Consider the following 14,029-nt stretch of genomic DNA (forward strand, 5'->3'; position numbering starts at 1 on the left):
CTTCTTTAAATGTTTGGTAGAATTCCCCTGGGAAGCTGTCTGGCCCTGGGCTTTTGTTTGTTTGGAGATTTTTGATGACTGTTTCAATCTCCTTACTGGTTATGGGTCTGTTCAGGCTTTCTATTTCTTCCTGGTTCAGTTGTGGTAGTTTATATGTCTCTAGGAATGCATCCATTTCTTCCAGATTGTCAAATTTGATGGCGTAGAGTTGTTCATCGTATGTTCTTATAATTGTCTGTATTTCTTTGGTGTTAGTTGTGATCTCTCCTCTTTCATTCATGATTTTATTTATCTGGGAACTTTATCTTTTCTTTTTTGATAAGTCTGGCCAGGGGTTTATCAATCTTATTATTTTTTTCAAAGAACCAGCTCCTAGTTTCGTTGATTTGTTCTATTGTTTTTTTGGTTTCTATTTCATTGATTTCTGCTCTGATCTTTATGATTTCTCTTCTCCTGCTGGGTTTAGGGTTTCTTTCTTGTTCTTTCTCCAGCTCCTTTAGGTGTAGGGTTAGGTTGTGTACCTGAGACCTTTCTTGTTTCTTGAGAAAGGCTTGTACCGCTATATATTTTCCTCTCAGGACTGCCTTTGTTGTGTCCCACAGATTTTGAGCCGTTGTGTTTTCATTATCATTTGTTTCCATGAATTTTTTTCAATTCTTCTTTAATTTCCTGGTTGACCCATTCATTCTTTAGAAGGATGCTGTTTAGTCTCCATGTATTTGGGTTCTTTCCAAATTTCCTCTTGTGATTGAGTTCTAGCTTCAGAGCATTGTGGTCTGAAAATATGCAGGGAATGATCCCAATCTTTTGATACCGGTTGAGAACTGATTTAGGACCGAAGATGTGATCTATTCTGGAGAATGTTCCATGTGCACTAGAGAAGAATGTGTATCCTGTTGCTTTGGGATGAAATGTTCTGAATAGATCTGTGATGTCCATCTGGTCCAGTGTGTCATTTAAGGCCTTTATTTCCTTGTTGATCTTTTGCTTGGATGATCTGTCCATTTCAGGGAGGGGAGTGTTAAAGTCCCCTACTATTATTGTATGATTGTTGATGTGTTTCTTTGATTTTGTTATTAATTGGTTTATATAGTTGGCTGCTCCCACGTTAGGGGCATAGATATTTAAAATTGTTAGATCTTGTTGGACAGATCCTTTGAGTATGATATAGTGTCCTTTCTCATCTCTTATTATAGTCTTTGGCTTAAAATCTAATTGATCTGATATAAGGATTGCCACTCCTGCTTTCTTCTGATGTCCATTAGCATGGTAAATTCTTTTCCACCCCCTCACTTTAAATCTGGAGGTGTCTTCGGGTTTAAAATGAGTTTCCTGTAGGCAACATATAGATGGGTTTTTTTTTTTTTATCCATTCTGATACCCTGTGTGTTTTGATTGGGGCATTTAGCCCATTAACATTCAGGGTAACTATTGAGAGATCTGAATTTAGTGCCATTGTATTGCCTGTAAGGTGACTGTTACTGTATATTGTCTCTGTTCCTTACTGATCTACTACTTTTAGGCTCTCTCTTTGCTTAGAGGACCCCTTTCAATATTTCCTGTAGAGCTGGTTTGGTGTTTGCAAATTCTTTCAGTTTTTGTTTGTCCTGGAAGCTTTTAATCTCTCCTTCTATTTTCAATGATAGCCTAGCTGGATATAGTATTCTTGGCTGCATGTTTTTCTCGTTTAGTTCTCCGAATATACCATGCCAGCTCTTTCTGGCCTGCCAGGTCTCTGTGGATAAGTCTGATGCCAATCTAATATTTTTACCATTGTATGTTACAGACTTCTTTTCCCGGGCTGCTTTTAGGATTTTCTCTTTGTCACTAAGACTTGTAAATTTTACTATTAGGTGACAGGGTGTGGACCTATTCTTATTGATTTTGAGGGGGGGTTCTCTGAACCTCCTGGATTTTGATGCTTGTTCCTTTTGCCATATTGGGGAAATTCTCTCCAATAATTCTCTCCAATATACGTTTTGCTCCCCTCTCTCTCTCTTCTTCTTCTGGAATCCCAATTATTCTAATGTTTTTTCATCTTATGGTGTCACTTATCTCTTGAATTCTGCCCTCATGGGCCAGTAGCTGTTTGTCCCTCTTTTGCTCAGCTTCTTTATTCTCTGTCATTTGGTCTTCTATATCGCTAATTCTTTCTTCTGCCTCATTTATCCTAGCAGTGAGAGCCTCCATTTTTGATTGCACCTCATTAATAGCTTTTTTGATTTCAACTTGGTTAGATTTTAGTTCTTTTATTTCTCCAGAAAGAGCTTTTATATCTCCCAAGAGGGTTTCTCTAATATCTTCCATGACTTTTTCGAGCCCGGCTAGAATCTTGAGAATCGTCATTCTGAACTCTAGATCTGACATATTACCAATGTCTGTATTGATTAGGTCCCTAGCCGTCGGTACTGCCTCTGCATTCTCAGCATCTTATATACCCCTCATTTGTAAGCACAACAAAGTATTTACTACCAGTTGTGACAGTAATAAAGATTTGTCCAGGACTGCTTCGGTAGCAGTGTATAATAAGCAGTGTATAATAAGGGAGACAGTTGGGGCGCCTGGGTGGCTCAGTGGGTTAAGCCGCTGCCTTCGGCTCAGGTCATGATCTCAGGGTCCTGGGATTGAGTCCCGCATCGGGCTCTCTGCTCAGCAGGGAGCCTGCTTCCCTCTCTCTCTCTCTGCCTGTCTCTCTGTCTACTTGTGATCTCTGTCAAATAAAGAAATAAAATCTTAAAAAAAAAAAAATAAGGGAGACAGTTGCACCTGCCCATGAGTGAGCTACACAGATGGAAGAAAGAAAATGAACCCATGCATGTCCTCAATCAACAGAGCAGGCATCAGACAAAATCAGCTTTGGCCATTTTGAGAAGACCTGAGAAAAGATGAAGGATACTTTTGGCTTTTTGACTAAAGGGATATTTCAAAGACACAGTTCATCCTCTTATGAGGGATTTCCACTAACCAAATCACCAGATGAACTGTCACCTTCCATTTGCTCTACAAGACACAGTGGCTGGTGCCTGTCATCCAATCCAGGCACATGGCTAGTAGGCCACTTACAGAAGCTCACATGCTTTTTGTCCCCACCAGTTTATAATCCATGCCTATCAAAGGATGCTGAAATTGTTCCTGAGCCCATTAACAGTTTCACATGCTATTTAAATTATAGAGTACCAGTAAATATTAAATAAACTGATGAAATATAAATGAAAAAAAGAGAGCTAGTTCTATGAAAATTAGATTGAATACTGTAGAAAGTTTCCAAAGTTGTGTTTAATTAGGTGAGAGTGAAGAAATTTTATAAGGCTGGGAAAATAACTGTATATATCTAAGTGTACTTTGCGCTCAGGAATGCCTGGGTGGCTCAGTTGGTTAAGCATCTGACCCTTGGTTTTGGCTCAGGTCCTGATCTCCAAATGGTGAGATCAGTCCCACACAGGCTAGCTCTCAGCTCAAAGTCTTCCCTCTCCCTCCGCCCAGCTCCCACTCTTGCATACACACACACTCTCTCTCTCAATAAATAAAATCTTTTTTTTTTTTAAGAGTTCTGTGCTCAGATTGCTTTATAAGAATCTATGTTTCCTCTCCACCTTAAGAGATGGAGAGAAAGGATGGTTGGCAATTCGTATGCAAGAGTTAAATCTTCAACCCTACATCATAAGATTGAGAAAGGGATATGCATTCACAGGTTTTAGACTGACATAAAATGTTTGAGTTGTGTATGCTTCATTTTTTCAGATTCCCATTTTTAACCAGTCTTTAGAATAAAATAACTATTAGTCATGTCACATCTGATAAGAAAGCTCTTACCATCCACCCACCCCTACCTTACTCCTAGAACACAATTGAGAAACTGCTCAGAACTCAGGAATCCAGAAGCCTCAGGAGTTTGCCACCTAGATTGCAATAGAAAATGGAACAAAGGAGTCATTGCTAGAGATTTTCTTATGTTTTGCTGGTTTTCATTTTTAATCATATATCTCTCCAATCACACACACACACACACACACACACACACACACATATCCCCTGTGCTTTTGTAAGTTTCTGGGTCTATGTAGAATATTTATAGAAATACGCTACATAATTAAAATCAATAGCAACAAATAGGAACCATGAATTACCTGCCAAGTTGAGCAATTCACCTTCAATAGGTCACCACACAGCTCCCACACAGTCAAGCATTCAAACTCTCAGTTAAGCAAACAAGCAGAGCAGTGCATATAGGATCTGGAACCACAGTTCTGGGGTGATCCACAGAGGAGAATAGATATGGTCCTTTCTCTGCAGAGCTTACAGTTCAATAATCAACCTGGGGCCATCAAGTTGCATTTTGTTCTTTATAATAACAGCAGGCAGGAGTAAAGATGGAGGGGAGGGAGGAAACGAGCCAGTTTTGAGCTTTCCTCCTTCAATAATTCTGTACTCACTGCCAAATGGATATTGGAAAGTAGAGAGCATGAGAGTAGAAATGGTATTTACAGTATCACTGTAGAAAAGGTTTTCATAGATTCATAAAATGTTAAAATAGGAATTGTGATCTTAGAGACATCTGGTCTAGCCACCTTATTTAATAGATGCAGAGACCAAAACACAGGGGGTGGTTGAGTAGGGTAACATTGCTAATTAGGAGCAGAGGGTTGGGACCAGAAATCAGATACCATGACTCATTAAGTCCAGTGCTCTTTCCAGAACGCTGTACCGCAATGTCCCCTCTCTTTTGTTTAGTGTCCTTCCTTCTCTATTTCATGGCCCCAAATCTATCCAGAACACTGAGAATGATCAGAACCCCTGAAAGTTCATTTCTTTTTTTTTTTTTTAAGATTTTATTTATTTATTTGACAGAGAGAGAGATCACAAGTAGGCAGAGAGACAGGCCGGGGGAGGGGGAAGCAGTCTCCCTGCTGAGCAGAGAGTCCAATGCTGCACGGGGCTTGATCCCAGGACCCTGAGATCATGACCTGAGCCAAAGGCAGAGGCTTAACCCACCGAGCCACCCAGGCATCCCTGAAAGTTCATTTCTAAACAAAGTCAAAATTCCTAAATGGATCAGTTTAGAAGCTTTAACAAATGGAACCAAACATCAAGTTAACAAAACTTTATGCTAGTTGTGTGGTTTCATGTGACAAAACATTTAAAGTACTCAAAGAATCACTGATTGAGCTATGTCACATGAGAACACAGACCCTATTTACCTGGAAGATATGCTAGTCAGAAACTTACCTACATTTCATTCAATCAGCATATACTCTCTCCCCTCAGGAAAAGAGAGAGAGAGAGAGAGAGAGAGAAATGAAGAAAGAGAAAGAAAGAGAAGAAAGAAAGGAAGAAAAGAAGAAAGAAAGAAAGAGGAAGGAAGATGAAGAGAGGGAGGAAGGGAGGGAGGGAGGGTAAATTTCACCAGAATTATTCCAAGAATTTATGCTGCTTTCTGTGATACTAGTTTCTTTCTTTTTTTTTTTTTTAATGATTTTATTTATTTATTTGGGATAGAGAGAGAGCACACATGCACAAGCAAATAGGGGGGAGAGCAAAGGGAAGGGGGACAAGCAGACTCTGGGCTGAGCACAGATCCCAATGCAGGGTTCGATATTACAACCCTGAGATCATGACTTGAGCCAAAATCAAGAGTTGGATGTTTAAACAACTGAGCCACCCAGGCACCCCTCTATGATGCTAGTTTCTAAGTCACTCTATCCAACAAGTATTTCATGAGTGCCTACTATGTGTAAGGCACATCATGAGCAGACACTGTGTTCAAGGCTGGGTGTTATAGGTGACACCGGGAAAGGGTCTCCCATCTCAAGGAGTTTGCAATTTAGCCCCAGAAGCTGCACTCAAATAACAAACATAGACCAGACTGTGTTCAAAGTTACAATGGAAGGAAAATGACCTGGAAACACAGACAGGAAAAAGGGTGTGGGAGGCAATTTACTAGATGGGTCTGCATTTGGGCTGGGCCTTGAAGATGGGATAAGACACTACACAGGTAGAATTCAAAGATTCTGGTCTTAAAAGAGTAGCCCACTTTTTTCCCCCCACTCTTCATTCTTGGCTCATGTTCCAATCCCTTGAAACACAGATTCCACTGCCCACCTCTGAATTTAAACTATTCACACCAATTTCCCCTGTGATCTCCTAGCTGCCAGATTCAACTGGCATTCTTAGTTCTAATTCTAAATTATCCCTTTACAAACCCTGTTGGCCTTGACCTTCTTGAAAGGTCTAGTTAGTTAGGAGGTCTTGCTAGTTAGGAGCAGAGGGTTGGGACCAGAAATCAGATACCATGACTCATTAAGTCCAGTGCTCTTTCCAGAACACTGTACAGCAATGTCCCCTCTGGTTTTCATCATCCTCTCCCTCCAGCTGGTCCTCGGCCTCTCTGACAGATCCTCTCAGTCCTCCTGTTCTCCATAGTGCCATGCTCGTATCTTTGAGATTTGGGCCCTGTACATCCTACCTGGGTCCTTTTCCCGTCTCCACAGCTCCAACTCCTTCCTTGTGCTGATGACATAAATTTAAATGTCTCATTCCCTATTTTAAAATCCAATCCCATCTTTCCAACTATTCACTGACCCGCTAATGTGGATAGCCTATAAATGCCCCAAACTGGACATGCCTGAAACCTAAAGCACCCCTTTTCTCCCTAAAACCTCCTTTCCTCCGATGTTCCTTATCTCTGCTCCTAACTCCAATGCACACTCTTTCATACCTCTGTACCTTTTTACATCTTATTCCCTATGCGAGGAATTCTTTTCTACATGCGAACTACTGAGAAAAGTTCATCTATAAACAACTGACACATTTGTCACTTCCTCTGTGACAGCCCAGAGAGCAATGTGCTATGCTGAAAAGGTAACAGATCCAATTTTGAATCCTGGTCCCAACACTTACTAAGTAGTCCTATAACCTTTAGCCCACTGAACTTACCTTTCATCAGCTATAGTATTGACCTCAGAAGGTCATAAGCTTCAACTGAGATGTCTATATGAAGGCCATAGAGCAGGAAACGGCACCTGGCAGGTCCTCCAGGAATACTTGTCATCTTCCCTTACCTCTTGTTGCTGAGCTCTGGTTATATGGTGTTCTCACTATAATTCTCCAGACCTAAGCTCAGCAGTGCAAAAAGCCTGCAACCCAGCACTACTAATGGGCACTCAGTATGTATTTATTTAATTCAGTAATACTGGATATAGCTCAGCACCGAACCCTAGAACTCAGGATTCTGAGTCGGCGTCACTGAGGAAATGATAGTACTATTAAGAAAAATAGAGAAATCAAGGATAAATTCCTTTGAGGTATAATGTTACAAATTCCATGTGGGGTTCATGGACATTTAAAGGGCAGAAGGAAGACACCAAGCAAGCAGCTGGGTCTATGCCTGGGGCAGAAGCCTGCAATTAAGCAATGGGGGTGGTAGGGGGGCAGGGTGGAACAGGAGACAGCAGCAAGAGAAAGAGGCAGGAATGTATCAGGACAATGAAGTGACAGAGAGACAAAAAAAGGAAGAAATTCATGAAGAAAGCAGAAAGCCCACAGTGCTGAATACAAAAGAAAGTTCCTCGAATTAAGACAAAAAACAGGCTCTGGGTTTCTGTCAAGAAGGAGAAAACAATTTCAACAGAAGAATGAAGGCAAAAAAGGTTGCAAGAGGTTAATAAGTGAGTGGGAGAAACTAGGGGAAAATCTCCAAGGTAACTAACTCATGCTAGAGCATCTGTATGTGTGTAAATGTGCATAATTTCCCATTCCTGATGTCTGATACCATCTGCAGCAGAGCAGAGGGTAGAACCTGGGTTTCCTCCTTCCCAGGAGTCATGATTCCACCACTCCATGCTGGAAAGCATGGTGTCTTTTTTGTATCTACTTAATTCTACCCAACTCCACTGCAGCAGAGCTATGTGACTCTTACTTAGACATCAGCCAGCAGTCTCATTCAACTAAAGACTGAAAATCTGATGTGCTCCTGCCTCACATCATTGACAATTTCATCATTCAGAAGGTAAGGAAGCAATGAGAGCAGCAGCTTTTCCTCAATTAATTTTAATCAGCAGTCAGCCTTGAGTGACAGAATGGAAGTGGCAGCTTTCATGGAACTTTGGGAGAAAGTGATGAGCTTGTTTTGTAATAATCAAGGAAGAGAAAGCTGGTTATAGTCAGACACAATTCATGGCTTAGGAGATGGGTTTTATGTGTGACTCCCTAAGGCACAGAACTAAGAGGAAAATACAGGACCCTGAGCCCAGTGCCAATTGTTTTGTTTTGCTTTCCTTTTTAATGACCTGGATAAATTCATGCATATTAAAATCGAAGATGACACAAAACAAAAAAGAGAACCTGGAGCAGTAGAATGAGAACCTCAAGATCACTCAGTGGGCTGGTGGGATGAATTGAAACTAAGAATAATTTTATTTAAAAAATATAAGGCTCTGCCCTAGTTAGAAAAAAGAAACACAGGATAAAAACATTAAATTTTAGGCTTTTAAAATTTTGGGAAGAATGTTAAAATTGTTAATGATAAACACTTAGAAACTAGAAATATAATCTATAACTTGCAATAGGAGAAAAAAATGAGATCTTTAAAAATTGAACAGAAAACAGGAAAGGAGGAAGGATGGAATGATAAAAGTACAAAATATTTGGCATAAATGAGTCCAACTGTATCCTTTTTCTCAACAAATATAAATGAATATGCTCACCTGTTAAAATTCAGAGTGTTAAATAGGATTTTTAAAACCCAGATATACACTATACCCTAGAGATAATTCTAAGACAAAATAATATTAGAAATTGAAAATAATGTAAAAGCAAAAAATGTAGGGAAAATCTTGGCAGAAAAGTTTTAATACAGTAATAGCTTTATACGACAAAATAGATTTTAAGGTGAAAAACATTTATATGAATAAACAGGGTGACTATATATTAATCAAAGGAAATACTCCAGGATCAGATAACGATCATTAAATTGCATGCAGAAATATAGGATAGAAGAGCTCAATTTAATAGTAGTCCATGTAAAAATAGATGGGGTTTTATTTTTATAAGTTTAATAATGGCCACAGGGTTAACACAGTTGTCTCCAAAAGTCATTGCAATCTTGGTTAACATTGATAGTGAGCAAAACAGCTCAGGTTAAGAGCCATTTTCTCTGCACTGTCAAAACTTATCTGGAGTGCAGTGCTCAGGTCTGGGTATGTCATCTTGAGACAGACATTGGCAAATTGGAGAACTTCCAAAAGAGATGAAAACAACATGGAAAAACATCACCTAAGTAACAGTTGAAGGACAAGAAATATTATTTAAGAAAAATTCAGAGAAGCATGTCAACCAAAGTGGGCATCGTAGTAAGTGGTGGAGCCATGACTAAAACAGAGCAAATCTCACTACAGAGAGCATTCCAAGCATTCTTAAGTACTCTATCCTGTGTTGCCTCTCTATAAAAATAACAGAAGAAAATAGAAGAAATACCTTTCATAATATCATAGTGAAAAACACATCCTTAATTGTACCATAAAGACCACTGCGCTAAATGAAAAGAGGACTTTTTTAAACAACATTAGTTTTTGAAATTTTGCATAGAGAAAGATACAGTAAACACAGATTAAATAAAGACATGATCAACAGTGGAGGCAATACAAAATGCTAGTGAAAAGGCACCAACTGCATTGCTCGCACATGATTGGTGAGCATGTAAAATGGTACAGCCACTTCGGAAAACAACTTGGCAATTTCTTATAAAACTAAACAGTCATTGACCATACAACCTGAACCCACACTCAGGAATTTATTCCAGAGAAATGAAGACCTAGATTCACACAAAAACCTATACATGGATGTTTATAGCAGCCCAAAAGGAAAGGCCCAAACTGGAAACAATCCGAATGTCCAACTATGGGTGAATCCGTACATAAACTATGGTGCATCCAGACCAGAGAATACTACTCAGCAATGAAAAGAAATGAACTACGGATACACACAACAACCTGGATAAATTGTGAGAGAATCACACTGAGTGAAAAATGTCAGTCCCAAAAGGTCACTTAGTGTACAATTCCATTTTGTATAACATTTTTGAAATGACAAAATGGAGAACAAATTAGTCATTGCCGGGATGGCAGCAAAGAAGGGAGGTGGATATGGTTATAAAAGGGTTTTATGAGGGATCCTTGTGGTGATGGAACTGTTCAGTATCTTGATTATGATGGTGGATACAAAAAAAACTATACATATGTGATAATTAGAAAATACTTGGGAAATTCTTCAAAGTGTGAAGCATAGAGTTACTATGTGACTTAGCAATTCTATTCGTAGATATATACCAAAGAGAAATGAAAGCACACATCCACACAAAAACTTGCACATCAATGTTCATGGAAGCATTAATCAAAATAGTCCAAATATGTAAACAATCCAAGTTCTATCATCAGATGAAAGAATAAAATAATATGGTAAATCCATGCAATGGAATATTATTTTGCAATTAAAAGGAGTAAAGTATTGATATGTGCTATAACATGAATGAATCTTGAAAATGTTATTTATGCTAAGTGAAACAAATCGATCACAAAACACCACATATTGTATGATTCCACTGATATGAAATGTGTGGAATAGACAAATCCATAGAGAAAGTAGATTTGTGGTTACCTAGATCCGGAGGGAGGGATGGGGACTGAATATTAACAAGTACAGAGTTTTCTCTCTGTGTTCATAAAAATTTCCTAGAATTAGATGGTAGTGAAGGTTTCATAACTCTAAAAAATCACTGAATTATGCGCCCTAAATGTTAATGAAGTGAATGGATAAAATGTGATACACACACACACACACACACACACACACAATGGAATACTACTCAGCTATCAAAAAAATGAAATCTTGCCATTTGCAACAATGTGGATGCAACTAGAGGGTATTATGCTAAGCAAGTAAGTCAGTCAGAGAAAGATAATTATCATATGATTTCACTCATATGTTGAATTTAAGAAACAAAACAGAGGGACCATGGGGAAAGAGGGAAAAATAAAAGAAGAAGAAATCAGAGGGAGACAAACCATAAGAGACTCTTAATCACAGGAAATAAACTGAGAGTTGCTGGAGGGAGGGGGGTGCGGGGACAGGGGTAACTGGATGATGAACATTAAGGAGGACACATGATATGATGAGCACTAGGTGTTATATAAGACTGATGAATCACTGAACTCTACCTCTGAAACTAATAATACATTGTATGTTAATTAATTGAATTTAAATTTAAAAAGAAAAAAATAAAGGGCATAGAACTAAACACACACACACATTAGTACAAGTAAAACTGGGCAACTGAATAATACAGGTAAATACTATCAATGTTACCACCTCACACCAGTCAGAATGGCTAAAATTAACAAGTCAGGAAATGACAGATGCTGGCGAGGATGCGGAGAAAGGGGAACCCTCCTACACTGTTGGTGGGAATGCAAGCTGGTGCAACCACTCTGGAAAACAGCATGGAGGTTCCTCAAAATGTTGAAAATAGAACTACCCTATGACCCAGCAATTGCACTGCTGGGTATTTACCCTAAAGATACAAACGTAGTGATCCAAAGAGGCACGTGCACCCGAATGTTTATAGCAGCAATGTCTACAATAGCCAAACTATGGAAAGAACCTAGATGTCCATCAACAGATGAATGGATAAAGAAGAAGTGGTATATATACACAATGGAATACTATGCAGCCATCAAAAGAAATGAAATCTTGCCATTTGCGACGACGTGGATGGAACTAGAGGGTATCATGCTCAGCGAAATAAGTCAATCGGAGAAAGACAACTATCATATGATCTCCCTGATATGAGGGAGAGGAGATGCAACATGGGGGGGTTAAGGGGGTAGGAGAAGAGTAAATGAAACAAGATGGGATTGGGAGGGAGACAAACCATAAGTGACTCTTAATCTCACAAAACAAACTGAGGGTTAATGGGGGGAGGGGGGTTGGGGGGGTGGGATTATGGACATTGGGGAGGGTATGTGCTATGATGAGTGCTGTGAAGTGTGTAAACCTGGCGATTCACAGACCTGTACCCCTGGGGATAAAAATATATGTTTATAAAAAATAAAATTTAATAAAAAAAAATACTATCAATGTCAACATTTTCGTTGTGCTATTATACTACCATATTGCAAAATGGTACCATTAGGGGAAATGATAAAATGTACACAAGATTTCTCTGTGTTATTTCTTACAACTGCATATGAATCCACAGAAGCTGTTTAAAAATTTCTCATTCACCATATGCTGCAAGACTTCACATTCACCTCCATACACTCACTCATCACTGCTAGCGGAGCAATACTCTGCTTTCCAATCCCGTGTGAGTTCTCTCACTGACAGAGTCTAAATTAGAACCCAGCTGGCAAAGGATTCTGGGACATGTTGTCCTAGGCTTCCAGCCCCTCTGATACAGGGAGATCACAGAAGAGAGTGGGGATGAAGGCCAACATAGAGCATTTATATTTACATAGACATATGAATAATATGCATACATATAAATATAAATTATAGCCAATATAAATACAAGTTTATATGTATGTATGTATTTATGTGTATATGTATACCTACATGTATATATATATATCTCCTAAACTCATAGCATAAAGTTTAAATGAAATCTGTGTTGAAAATTGCATATATAGTACCTTAGCTTATGTTCTCCCAAAAGAAACATCTACAGCAATGTTTGATGTGTGGGTGGTTTATTGAGGAATATGATCCCAGGGAGTAAGAGCAGAGGAGTAGGAGGGTTGAACAGAGGAGGAGGGAGAGAGAATATAAAGATGAAGTATTGCACTGGTCTCTACAAGAAGCCAGACTGCTCCATCTCTTTCTGAAAAGCCTGAGGAACAAAAGGGTGTGTCCCATGTTGAGCAGTTCTCTGAGATGTGTCACACTGGCACCACTGTATCAGAGAAGCAAGAGGCACACAGAATTTTCCAGAAGTGAGGTAATATCAGGTTATACCTGGGGTAAACTGGTTGAAGCCTGCAAAGCCATGGCTAGTGATAATAAGGAGATCTGAAGCTGGGCACAAGAGATATCTGATAAATAAAGGATGGTGCCAATTACAGGAAACACATGTATCAAAATGAAAAAAGATCTGGAAGGAAATTTAGTGGTATGCCAGCAGTGTTTATTGAGGGGTTATAGAATTATGGATTATTTTTGGTTTCTTTTTTTATATGTTCTTATATTTTCAAGTTTTCTGCAGTTAGTATATATTATTTCTGTAATCACAAAATGCAACAGAAATTATTTTTAGGGAGCTGAGCTATATGATTGGAGGATGAATATTCATACATAGGCCAGATCACTGAGATACATAATTCTACTAGATAGAAAGATCTGACCTCTCAGATCACCAGCCAGGACTCTATGATAATCAACCTGACTGCAATGCTTAGAAGAACCAGGCACCAGATAAGCATTCAGCAGAGCATACATTTGCCAAAACAATGAATATACTATAGCAGCAAGACTGAAAAAGTTAGAAAACTCTTGCTCCCAGGAGCTCACAATCTCTTAGATTAATAACAAAGACTTACAGTCATAGGGTCACCATATGACCCAGCAAATCCATTCCTAGGTAAATATTCAAAAGAAATGAAAACATAAGTCCACACAAAAAGTTGTATACCAGTGTTCATAATAACACCATTCACAACAGTCACAAAAGTGGAAAGAACCCAAATGGCAGTCGACAGATAAATGAATAAACAAAATGCAGTATATCTATAATGGACTATTCACCCATACTAAGGAGTGAAATATTGATACATAATATAACATGCAAGAACATTAAAAACTTTATGCTAGAAAAAGAAGCTAGACACAGAAGGTCACATATTGTCCAATTTCTTTAATATGAAATATCCAGAATAGGCAAATCCATAAGGAATGAAAAGTAGATTAGCAGCAGCCAAGGTCTGGGGGAAGAGGAAGAAGGAGGGTGATCACTTAGTGAGTATGAGGTTGATTTGGGAGTACT

Source organism: Enhydra lutris, unplaced genomic scaffold (genome assembly GCF_002288905.1).
Source record: "Enhydra lutris kenyoni isolate GAN:26980312 unplaced genomic scaffold, ASM228890v2 scaffoldscaffold1, whole genome shotgun sequence".
In the NCBI taxonomy this organism is placed as follows: domain Eukaryota; kingdom Metazoa; phylum Chordata; class Mammalia; order Carnivora; family Mustelidae; genus Enhydra; species Enhydra lutris.